The sequence below is a fragment of the Panthera pardus genome, unplaced genomic scaffold, assembly GCF_024362965.1.
Source record: "Panthera pardus isolate Hobbes unplaced genomic scaffold, ASM2436296v1 HiC_scaffold_24, whole genome shotgun sequence".
Lineage (NCBI taxonomy): Eukaryota > Metazoa > Chordata > Mammalia > Carnivora > Felidae > Panthera > Panthera pardus.
The window spans coordinates 34,026,315-34,038,703 of NW_026526810.1; the positions used below are offsets into that span (position 1 = coordinate 34,026,315).

The 12,389-nt window shown below is 36.2% G+C and overlaps 1 protein-coding gene across 7 annotated transcripts in view; it reads right to left on the reverse strand.

Annotated features, from left to right (window-relative positions):
• Positions 1 to 12,389, reverse strand: part of USP3 (ubiquitin specific peptidase 3) — a 106,452-nt gene that overhangs the window by 10,087 nt on the left and 83,976 nt on the right. The window lies entirely within an intron of this gene.

Genomic DNA, 12,389 nt, shown 5'->3' on the forward strand with positions numbered 1-12,389 from the left:
CTTTTTGGTTTGAAGTTATTCCTCTTCTTCTAAGTAGGCTTCAAGCCCAGTGTGGAGCCCAATGCAGGGCTTGAACTCATGACCCTGAGGTGAAGACCTAAGATAAGACGGAGACTCAAATGCTTTACCATCTGAGCCACCCGGGCACCTCTGAAGTAATCCCTCTTTCTTATTTTTCCTTTTGTTGCCTTTGCTTATGGAGACAGATTCAAAAAGTCACTGCCAAGACCTATGTCAAGGAACTTACCTCCTATGTTTTCTTCTAGGATCTTCATGGTTTCAGGTCCTAGGCTCCAGTCTTCAAACCATTTTGAGTTAAAAAAAGTAGTCCACTTTCACTCTTTTGCATGTGACTGTCCAGTTTTCCCAACATCGTTTATTGAAGAGACCATCCTTTCCCTTGTATATTCTTGGCTCCTTTGTTGTAAACTGACCATGTATGTATGGACTTATTTCTGGATTCTCTATTCTGTACCACTGATAAATATGTCTGTTTCTATGCCAAAACCATACTGTTTTGATCTGCTATAGTTTTGTAATTTAGTTTAAAAGCAAGGAGTGTGGGGCACCTGGGTGGCTCAGTTGGTTGAGCATATGACTCTTGGTTTCAGCTCAAGTCATGATATCATAGTTTGTGAGTTTGAGCCCCGCATCAGGCTCCATGATGGCACTGTGGAGCCTGCTTGGGATTCTCCTGCTCTCCCACTCTCTGTCTCTCAAAACAAATAACTAAACCTAAAAAAAAAAAAAAAAAAAAAAAAAAATCAAGGAGTGTGATGCCTCCTGCCTTCTTCTTCTTTCTCAGGATTTCTTTGGCTATCTGGGGTCTTTTGTGGTTCCACACAAATCTTACGATTATTTGTTCTACTTCTGTGAAAAATACCATTGGAATTTTTATGGGGGTTGCAGTGAATCTGGGGATTGCTTAGGGTAATATGAACACTTTAACAACATTAATTATCCCAATCCGTGGGCATGGTATATCTTTCCATTTATTTGTGTCCTTTAATTTCTTTCTTCATTCTTACAGTTTTCATTGTACAGGTCTTTTACCTCAGTTAAATTTATTCTTAGGTATTCTTTCTGATGCAACTGTAAAGGGACTATTCTATCTTTCTGACAGTTCATTATTAGTGTATAAAGTGCAATAGATTTTTGCTATGATGATTTTGATGCTAAAACTTGAATATGCTTTTTGGTGGAATCTTAAGGGTTTTTCTATATATAATTCTGTGTCATCTTTGAAATAGGATGCCTTTTTTTTCCCTTGCCTAATTGCTCTGGTGAGGATTTTCAATACTATATTGAATAGAAGTGGTGAAAGTGGACATCCCTGTTTTATTCATTGCTCTGGGGAAAGGCTTGCAGCTTTCACCATTCAGTATTATGTTAGGCTGTGGGCTTGTCCTATATGGCCTTTACTATGTTGAGGAAAGTACCCTCTATACCCACTTTAAGAGTTTTTATCATAAATGGACGTTGAATTTTGCCAAATGCTTTTTATGCATCTACTGAGATAACCATAGAATTGTTATCCTTCATTTTGTAATGTGTTGTATAACACTGACTGCCTTGCAGATGTTAAACCTTCCCGGCATCCCTGGAACAAATCCTACCTGATTATGGTATATGAACCTTTAGTGTACAGTTGACCCTTGAACAACACGGAGATTCAGGGCATTGATCCCCTGTGCAGCTGAAAATCCATGTATTAAAAAAAAATCCATATATGGCTTTTGACTCCCTTAAAACTTAACTACTGATAGGCTATTGTTAACCAGAATCCTAATAACACAATTGACACATATTTTGTATTTTATATATATTATATACTATACTCTTACAGTAAAGTAAGAAAAAGGAAAATGTTATTATAAAAAATCACAAGGAAGGGGCTCCTGGGCCTGTTAAGTGTCCAACTTTTGATTTCAGCTCAGGTCATGATCTTAGGGTTTGTGGGATCAAGCCCCATGATGGGCTCTGTGCTAACAGGAAGGAGCCTGCTTGGAATTCTCTCTCTCCCTCTCTCTGCCCCTCCCCCACTTGGACGCACATGCTGGGTCTCTCAAAATAAATAAGCTTTAAAAATAATCACAAGGAAGACAAAATACGTTTATAGTACTATACTGTACTAATTTAAACAATTCGCATATAAGCGGACCTGTGTAGTTCAAACCCATGTTATTCCAGGGTCAACAGTATTGTTGAATTCACTTTTTTAATGATTTGTTGAAGATTTCTGCACCTATGTTAATCAGGAACATCAGCTTTTCTTATGGTGCCCTTGTCTTTGGTATCAAGGCCATTGTAACATGGCCTTGTAAAATGAATTTGAAAGTGTTCTCTCCTTGGGGCGACAGGGCAGCTCAATCACTTAAGCATCTGACTTTGGGTTTCAGCTCAGGTCATGATCTCATGGTTCGAATGTTCAAGCCCCACATTGGGCTCTGTGCTGAAGGCATGGAGACTGCTTAGGATTCTGTCTCCCTCTCTCTGCTCCTCTCCTGCTTGCTCTATTGCTCTGTCTCAAAAACAAATAAACGTTAAAAAAAAGTGTTCTTTCATTTTCTATTGTTTGGAAAAGTTGGAGAAGGATTGGTATGAATTCTCTGAATGTTCAAAAGAATTCATCACTGAAGTTGTATATAGTCCCTGGCTTCTGTCTGTTGGGAGTTTCTCAATTACTGATTCAATCTCCTTACTAGTAATGTCTGTTCACATTTTCTGTTTCTTCATAGTTCAGTCTTGGTAGGTTGTGGGTTTCTAGGAATTTTTCCAGTTCTTCTAGGTTGTCCAGTGTGTGTAACTGTTCGTAATAGTCTCTTAGGATCCTTTGCATTTCTGTGATATCAGTTGTAATGTCTCCTCTTTCCTTTCAGATTTTGAGCCCTGTCTTTGTCTCCATGACTCTGGCAAAAGGTCGGTCAATTTTATATTTTCAAAGAACCAGCTATTTCATTGATTTTTTTCTGTTGTCTAAAGTCTCATCTATTTCCACTCCAATCTCTGTTATTTCCTTCCTCCTACTAACTTGGGGCTTTGTTCTTTTTCTCATTCCTTAAAGTGTAAAGTTATTTTGTTTACTCGAGATTTTTCTTGTTTCTCAAGGTAGGTATTTATCACTATGAACTTCCCTCCTAGAACTGCTTTTGCCCTTAAGTTTTAGTATGTTTTGTTTCCAGCTTCATTTGTCATAAGGCATTTTTTAAATTTCTCTTTTAATTTCTTCTTTGACCTATTGGGTTGTTCAGTAGCATGTCATTTAATCTCCAAATATTTGTGGATTTTCCAGTTTTCTTCTCATAATTGATGTCCAGTTTCATACTCCTATGGTGAGAAAAGATGTTTGATATGATTTTAATCCTCTTAAATTTATTAAGACTTCTTTTGTGGCCTAACAGATGATCTATCTTGGAGAATGTTCCATGTGCACTTGAGAAGAATGTACATCCTTTTGCTTTTGGATGAAATGTTCTGTACATATCTGTTAAGTCCATCTGGTCTAATGTGTCATTTAAGGCCAATGTTTCCTTATTGAGTCCATCTATGTTGTCCCAAATGGCAAGATCTCATTCTTTTTTATGACTAATATACATCATGTATATATATCTATCCCACGTTCTTTATCCATTCATCTACTGATGGATACTTGGGTTGCTTCTACATCTTGGCTACTGTAAATAATGCTGCAGTAAACACAGGGGTGGATATATCTTTTGGAATTAGTGTTTTCATTTTCTTTGGATAAATACCCAGCAGTGGAACTACTGGATCATATGGTATTTCTATTTTTAATTTTTTTTTGAGGAATTTCCATGCTGTTTACCCCAGTAGGTTGCACCAATTTACATTCCTGCCTACAGTGCACTAGGATTCCCTTTTCTCCACATCTTTGCCAACATTTGATATTTCTTTTCTGTTTGCTACTAGCCATTCTGACAGGTATGAAGTAATACCGCATTGTGGTTTTGATTAGCATTTCCTTGATTAGTGACGTTGAGCATCTTTTCATGTCTAGCCATCTGTATGTCTTCTTTGAAAAAAATGTCTATTCATCTTGATTTTTTACTTGGATTTTTTTTGGTGTCAAGTTGTGTGTGTGTGTGTGTGTGTGTGTGTGTGTGTGTGTATGTGTATTGGCTATTAACCGCTTATGGGATTTATCATTTGCAAATATCTCCTCCCATTCAGTAGGCTGCCTTCTTGTTCTGTTGGTTCCTTTGCTGTACAGAACCTTTTTATTTTGGTGTAGTCCTATTACTATATTTTTGCTTTAGTTTCCCTTGCCTGAGGAGACCTATCCATAAATATGTTGCTAAGGGTGATGTCTAAGAGATAACTGCCTGTATTTTCTTTCAGGAGTTTTATGGTTTCAGGTCTTACATTTAGGTCTTTAATCCATTTAGAGTTTATTTTTGTGTATAGTGTAAGAAAGCGGTCCAGTTTCGCTTTTTTGCAAGTAGCTGTCCAATTTTCCCAACACTATTTATGGAAAAGACTGTCTTTTCCTCAGTGTATATTCTTGCCTCCTTTGTTGCTGATTACCTGACTATATAGTTGTGAATTTATTTCTGGGCTCTTGAGTCTCTTCCATTATCTCCAAGTCTATTTGTGCTAGTTCCACACTATTTTGATTAGTATAGCTTCGTAGTATATTTTGAAGTGTGGGATTGTGATACCTCCAGTTTTATTCTTTATCATGATGGCTTTGGCAATCTTTTGTACTTTCATACAAATTTTAGGATTGTTCTACTTCTATAAAAAATACCAGTGGTATTTTGATAGGATTTACATTCAACCTGTAGATTGCTTTGGGTGGTATGGACATTTTAACAATACTCTTCCAACCCATGAGCATGGTATATCATTCCATTTCTTTGTATCATGTTTCATCTCTTTCATCAATGTCTTACAGTTTTCAGTGTATATATTTTTCACTTGGTTAAATTTATTCCTAGGTATGTATCTTTTTGCTGCAGGATTTTCTTTCTGCTTCTTCATTACGAGTTTTTTGGTGGAGTCTTTAGGGTTTTCTATATATGCTATCATGTCATCTACAAATAATGACAATTTTACTTCTTCCTTACCAATTTGAATGCCTTTTCTTTTTCTTGTCCAACTGCTACAGTTAGGACTTCAAGTACTATATTGAATAAAAATGGTGAGTGGATATCCTTGTCCTGTTCATGATATTAGAGAAAAGGTACTCACTTTTTCACTATTGAGTACTATGTTAGCTGTGGGTTTGTATATGTGACCTTTATTATGTTGAGGTATATTCCCTCTAAACCTACTTAGTTGAAAGTTTTTATCATGAATGGATGTTGTATTTTGTTAAATGCGTTTTCTGCATCTTTTGAGATAATCATATGGTTTTTGTCCTTTTTCTTGTTAATGTGATCTATCACACTGATTGACTTGCGAGTAGTAAACCACCCTTGCATCCCTGGAATAAATCCTACTTAATTATGGTGAGTGTTTTTTTTTTTTTTTTAATGTATTGTTGAATTTGGTTTGCTACTACTTTATTATTTTTGGTTCTATGTTCATCAGAGATACTGGCCTATAGTTGGTGTTTTGTTTTTGTTTTTTGTATCTTTGTTTTTGTATCTTTGTCTGGTTTTGTTATCAGGTTAATGCTGGCCTTGTAGAATGAATTTGGAAGTTTTCCTCCCTATTCTATTTTTGGGGATAGTTTGAGAAAAACAGGTATTAACTCTTCTTTAAATGCTTGATAGAATTCATATGTTAAGTCATCTAGTCATGGACTTGTGTTAGTTTTTCTTTTTAATTGTTGATTCAATTATATTACTAGTAACTGATCTGTTCAAATTTTCTATTTCTTCCTGGTTCAGTTTTGAAAGATTCTAAGTTTCCAGGAATTTACCCCTTTCTTCTAGGTTTTTCAATTTGTTGCATATAACTTTGCATAATATTCTCTTATATCCTTTGTATTTGTTGTGTCTCCTTCATTTCTGATTTTATTTACTGGGAGTCCTCTCTTCTTCTTGATAAGTCTGGCTAAAGGTTTATCAATTACCTTTTCAAAGAACCTGCTCTTAGTTTGAGCGATCTACTTTTTTTTTTTATTTCCTTCGTTCTAGTTTTGGGCTTCATTTATTCTTTTCGGGCTCCTTTAGGTGTAAGTTAGGTTGAGAATTTTGTTTCTTGAGGTATGCCTCATCACTATTACCTTCCCTCTTAAAGCTGCTTTTGCTATGTCCTGAAGATTTTGGACCTTAATGTCATTTTCACTTGTGTCTATGTATTTTTTTATTTCTGCTTTGATTCCTTCACTGACCCAATGGTTGTTTAGTTGTATGTTGTTTCTCCATCTGTTCTGTGTTTTTTCAAGATTTTTTTTTGTAATGAATTTGTAGTTTCATTATGTTTGGAAAAGATACTTAATATGACTTTAATATACTTGTTTTGTGGCCTACCATCATCTATCCTGGAGAATGTTCCATGTGCACTTGAAAATAATGCGTATTTTACTGGTTTTTGAGTATAATGCTCTGAATATACCTTTTAGGCCAATCTGGTCCAATGTATCATTCAAAAGCATTGTTTCTTTATTAATTTGCTGTCTAGATAACCTATCCATTCATTGATGTAAGTAGGGTATTAAAGTCCCCTGATATTACTATTGTCAATTACTCCCTTTAGGTCTGTTAATATTTGCTTTATGTGTTGAGATGCTATTTGGGGCACACAGATATTTACAATTGTATTTTCATGTAGGATCATGTAGGATCGATCCCTTTATGTAGTCCCCTTCTTTGTCTCATGCTACAGTCTTTGTTTTAAAGTCTATTTTGTCTGATATAACTGTGGCTACCTCGGGTGTGTGTGTGTGTGTTGTGTTTTGTTTGCTTCTGTTTGCATGGTATATGTGTTTGCATTCCTTCAGTTTCAGTCTGTATGTTTCTTTAGGTCTGAAGTGAGTCTCTTGGAAGCATACAGTTGGATTTTTTAAAATCCATTTCATCACCCTATATCTTTTGATTGGAGCATTTAGTCCATTTACATTTAAAGTAAGCATCATTCTTTGAACTGTTTTCTGGTTGTTTTGTAGTTTTTCTGTTCCTTTCTTGTTCTCTTGCTCTCTTCCCTGGTAGTTTGATGGCTTTATTTAGTGTTATGCTTGGATTCCTTTATTTTTTGTGTATCTGTATCTACTGTAGGTTTTTTATTTATGGTAACACTTGGGTTCATATATAACATCTTATGTGTTTAGCAGTCTATATTAAGTTGATGGTCCCTTAAGTTCTAAAAGGACTACATTTTTACTCCCCCTCCATATTATGTACATGATAGATTTTGCATCTTTTTTTTATTGATCCCTAGACTGATTTTTGTAGATATAATCTATTTTGCTACTTTTGTGTGTTAACCTCCATTAAGTGATTAATCTACTACATTTACTATATATTTGTTTTTACCTGTGAAATTTTTTCCATTTGTAATTTCCTTTTAGTTATGGCTTCTTCTTTCCACTTAAAAAATTCCTTAAACATTTCTTAAAAGTCTTGTTTCATGGTGATGAATTCCTTTAACTTTTGTCTGGGAAACTCTTTATCTCTCCTCCTATTCTGAATGACTACCTTGCTGGATTGAGTATTCTTGGTTTGCAGGGTTCTTTCCTTTCAGTACTTTGAATACATCTTGTCATTTCCTTCTGCCCTAGAGTAAGTTTTCTGCTTCCTTCTCTCTTTGCTCCCTCTGAGATCTCTATAAAGTGAATGTCACTATGCTTGATGATGTCACTGAGGTCCCTTAACCTATTCTCATTTTTTTTTCTTTTTTCTTCCCCATTTAGATTGGTTGCTTTTGATTACCCTCTCTTCCAGATGACTATATTCTTTTGAATCCTCTAATCTGCTGCTGATGGCCTCTAATGTATTTTTTATTTCAGTTATTGAATTCTTTACCTCTGACTGGTTTTTATATTTTTAAGTTCTGAGTTCATCCACTCTTAAGTCCAGTGAGTATATTTATGCCACTACTTTCAATTCTTTATCAGGCATATTGCCTATTACCATTTCATTTAGCTGTGATTTTGTCTTGCTCTTTCATTTGGGACATATTCCTCTCTCTACTCATGTTTTATAACTCTGTGTTTTTGCTTCTATGTATTAGGTAGGTCAGCTACATCTCCTGGTCTTTAAAGTGGTGGCCTTGTGTAGGAGAGAACACCCCCCTCAGGTCACCAAAACCAGGTCCTCCAGGGGTGCCCTTTGTGTGGGTTACATGTGACCTACTATTGTGGGTAAGCCGCATATGCCTTCAGCACCGGGAGCTGCAATGACCTACTTTGCCTGCTGTGGGTATGCTGCACAGTTTGGTCCCATGCCCTTTATATGCCTCAGGCCACCTTGGTTGGGCTCGTTGTTGGGTGAAGTCCACATTCAGCCTAGCTGCTTGCAATTAGCCTCTGTGCCACAGCTACAGGGGCACAGAAGACCAGGTTTTGCTCCATTGCTTTTGAAAGGCTTAAACTTAAAGGGTGACCTAAGTAGGTGGTCCCATAACTGATTTATGCATAACTGATATATGATAAACCAAAATACAACAGAAGACAGAAAAGGCTCGTTAAACAATTCATTAGTAAGCCATACAAGCTGAATCTGGTTTTTCAAACATTCGGTTTTTAAAATGGTAGCCCCAACTGTCTCTCAAAGCCATCTTGTGTTCTCACACCTCTTTCTTGCTACAAGCTCAACAGCCCACACCTGCTGCTATACCCCTCAGACATTGAGGCAGCTTTATTGTCACAGCTGCATCAGAAAGTCAGAAGACTGTCGTGTCCGTGGGCAGCCTCTAGTTTTAATAAAGAAGGAACATTATAAACCCTCGTTGGATTAGTAAAGACCTACCCACATAGTCCTCTCCATATGGGTTTTAAAAGCTTCTTTTTAGCTCTCCTTAAAACTAATGCCTATTTGTAATGGCTTCTATGGGTTAAAACAGTAACAATCCACAATAATTCTAAATTTCCAACTGCTGCCTTTTTATAAAACAGCTTTTATATCAGTCTTTAAATAAAAATTCTCTTAACCATGGTACTGCTGGACCGAATTATAAGGGTCACTTATTTTCCCCTTTGTATTCTTTTGAATCTTTGCTAAATTCTACAATGAATATACACACTTTTCTTAATGTCCTTCAACTTTTATTATTGAAACATACATGCATACAGTCATTATTTCTCACAGAAAAAGACTGCTTAGGCACAGCCTACCCCTGACATTCACAGATTTGATGCCTGCCGTTTTAATTATCTGGAAAGTCTGAATGACCCTGAAATGACTACAGTTTACTATTTTGCAGCAGCATGAATACAAATTTCACTTCTCAAAGCTTGTATGTGGAAGTGAATCACATGGCCAGTGAACAGTCTACTAGCTACCCAGCATTCACATCTCAGCAAAGCTTTGTTCTCTACTTACCTTCACACCTCCCATCTGAGGAAGCTGCTTAAACTTTTTTCATTTGTACATTACTGCATTTCATGAGCAAAAAAAAATATATGCCATGGTGGTTTTTGAAACTCCTAAGATTCTCAAAGGTTTCAGGGCATATATTTCACAAGTGTCAGTCTTCCACATTATTTAAACTGTTAAATACATCCCTATGGAGAGCAGGGAATAAAACTGATTTGTTGACGTTATTAGATCCCCTTTATGCACTATATAAATTTAATTTAGCAAAACAGTAATTGGGAAGTATGTTTAAATTAATCCACATTTTTTTTTACTCCCCCAAAGCAAATATATAATTATGAAGGTGATAGAATAGGTTAAAAAAATCCAAACAACATAAAAGAGCATGAAAAAGGAAGTCCTAGTTCACTTTCTTCTGGAATGCCTGTCCCTAAGAAATCACTGTGAACAGAGGGATATGCTGCTCAAGAATTTTAATGTACATCTGAATGTTTTTTGTTTTATACAAATGGAATCATTCTATAAACATACTTCCATAGATAGTATTCCATAGTACTCTGTAGCTATCTTTCTGTGGCCTGGCTACTGATCAACTTTACATCTTTCTTAATTACTACATAGCATTATTTATTAAATTCACAATTTATTAAACTAGAGGGCACATAAAACTGTTTCTGATCGCTGCAATAACAAAGAATGCTTCAAGGACATCTTTTTACAGGTTTCATTGTCCACATTCACAAGTAAAATTACTTTTTAAGGAAATGCTCACTGAAAATGATCACTGTCCTCCCAAACCAGCAATTTACATTGACCCCAATATGTGAGAGTGTCCACTCTCCAAAACCTTTACTAACAATGAATATTACCTATCTTTGTCATTTTGAACAATTCTGCTTTATGTGCACTTTCTTGAATATGTGAGACAATGCATTTTCATATGTTAAATCAACTGTTTGCAATTCTCTTCCTATTCGTATACTTTACTCAAGTACTCTTTCTCACAGGTCATCTCCTTTTCCACTTTGTTTATGGTGTCTTTCACCATTACGCAGTTAAATTTATGAATATTTTCCTTTATGGGTTCTGGCCTTGGTGAAAGCTCTCCCTTACAACAAGATCCAAAAAAAAGCTTGCCTATAGAGTTCTGTGGTTTTATTTTTCATATTAAATTTTTAAGGTTTTTTTATTATTTATTTTGAGAGAGAGACCAGGGGAGGGGCAGAGAGAGGGAGAGAAAGAAAGCCCAAGCATGCTTCGCGGTGTCAGTACAGAGCCGAATGGATTCAAACTCAACCATGAAATCATGACCTGAACTGAAATCATGTGTTGGACACTTAACCAACAGAGCCACCCAGGTGCCCCTCATACTAAATCTTGAAACCTTGTATTAATTTGAGAAAACACAGGAATTAGGGATGAAATTAATGTTTTAATTTTCACTCACACTATCTATTGACTAAATTCTTTTCTGCACTGATTTGAAATTTTTTCTTTGCGGGGCACCTGGGTGGCTCAGTCGGTTGAGCGGTCGACTTCGGCTCAGGTCGTGATCTCGCGGTCCGTGGGTTCGAGCCCTGCATCGGGCTCTGTGCTGACAGCTCAGCTCAGAGCCTGGAGCCTGTTTCAGAATCTGTGTCTCCCTCTCTCTGACCCTCCCCCGTTCATGCTCTGTCTCTCTCTGTCTCAAAAATAAATAAATGTTAAAAAATTAAAAAAAAATTTTTTTCTTTGCTATATAAATTCCCATATATAAGCATTTCTGCACTAGTACCTGCTAAATTAGTACATCTAGGACATTTTCTACCTCATCTCTAACCTGTTTCCTCATCTTCACTTAAAAAACTTTTTAAGCACCTCTTAAGAATTTTTCTGCTTACAGGAGAACTTTTGAGCAAATTAGAATAAACTTAGGGAATAATTTGGGGGATAACTGACATCTCTACCATTTCATATTGGGTCTTCCCATCCAAGAATAGGACATGGCTCTGTTTATTAAGACTTTTAATCTGTTCTTGTATAAAGTTTTATAATGTTCTTCATCTAGGTCTTAAATATTTTTCAATAAAGATTTTACTGCTACTGTGAATAGGATCTTCTGCTATGTATAGTAAAGCAATTGGTTTTTTGCCTACTTTTTAAATATTTGAGAGAGCACAAACTCATTCTTGAGTGGGGGAATGGGAGAGAGAGAATCCCAAATAGTCTCTGTGCCTGGCATGGGCGGAGCTCAATCTCCATTATCTGAATCGTGAGAACATGATTTCAGCCGAAATCCAACTGAAACACCCAGGGACCCCTTGCCTATTTATTATTTGGCTGCCTTATTAAACTTTTTAGCTCCATGCTTAGAACTTATCAAAATAATACCTGTTTTTTAAAAAATTGACAGTTTTAGAAAAGCAAGTCTCCTACCCAGGGCTGCTCTTCAGGGATAGCTATTAAACATTCTCTCATAATTTCCAACTAATTTTCTTGAAATGTTCGCAGCGTCTAACCAGTTCATCTGCAAATGTTGACAATTTGGTCTTTCCTCGTCCTTATTTTTATTTTCCTTGTCTAATGCCTTGTACCTCAGTGGCAGGACTCCTGGCTGCTTCCACACTGTAATGGAAAATCCTTATTGCTTCACTGTTAACTATGAAGATCACTGACAGCTTTTGATAATCTCCATCAAATTAACATTTTTATTCCTAGCTTACTAAGAGTCAGTAAAAGGTTTTTTTCCTTCTTTAATCAGCGATTTCTTTGGAATTGTATCAAAACCTATTTGGGTGTTTTTATCTTCCCCCATTAAATTATATTTTCCAATATTTCATCTGCAGGGGCGTAAGGCAGCTGGCCAGAGCAGGCTGCCCCAAGATAGGCCACTTTGAATTTTTTTTTTTTTTTTTTTTTTTTTTTTGAGAGTGCAAGTGGAGGGGAAGGGCAGAGGGGAAGAGAGAG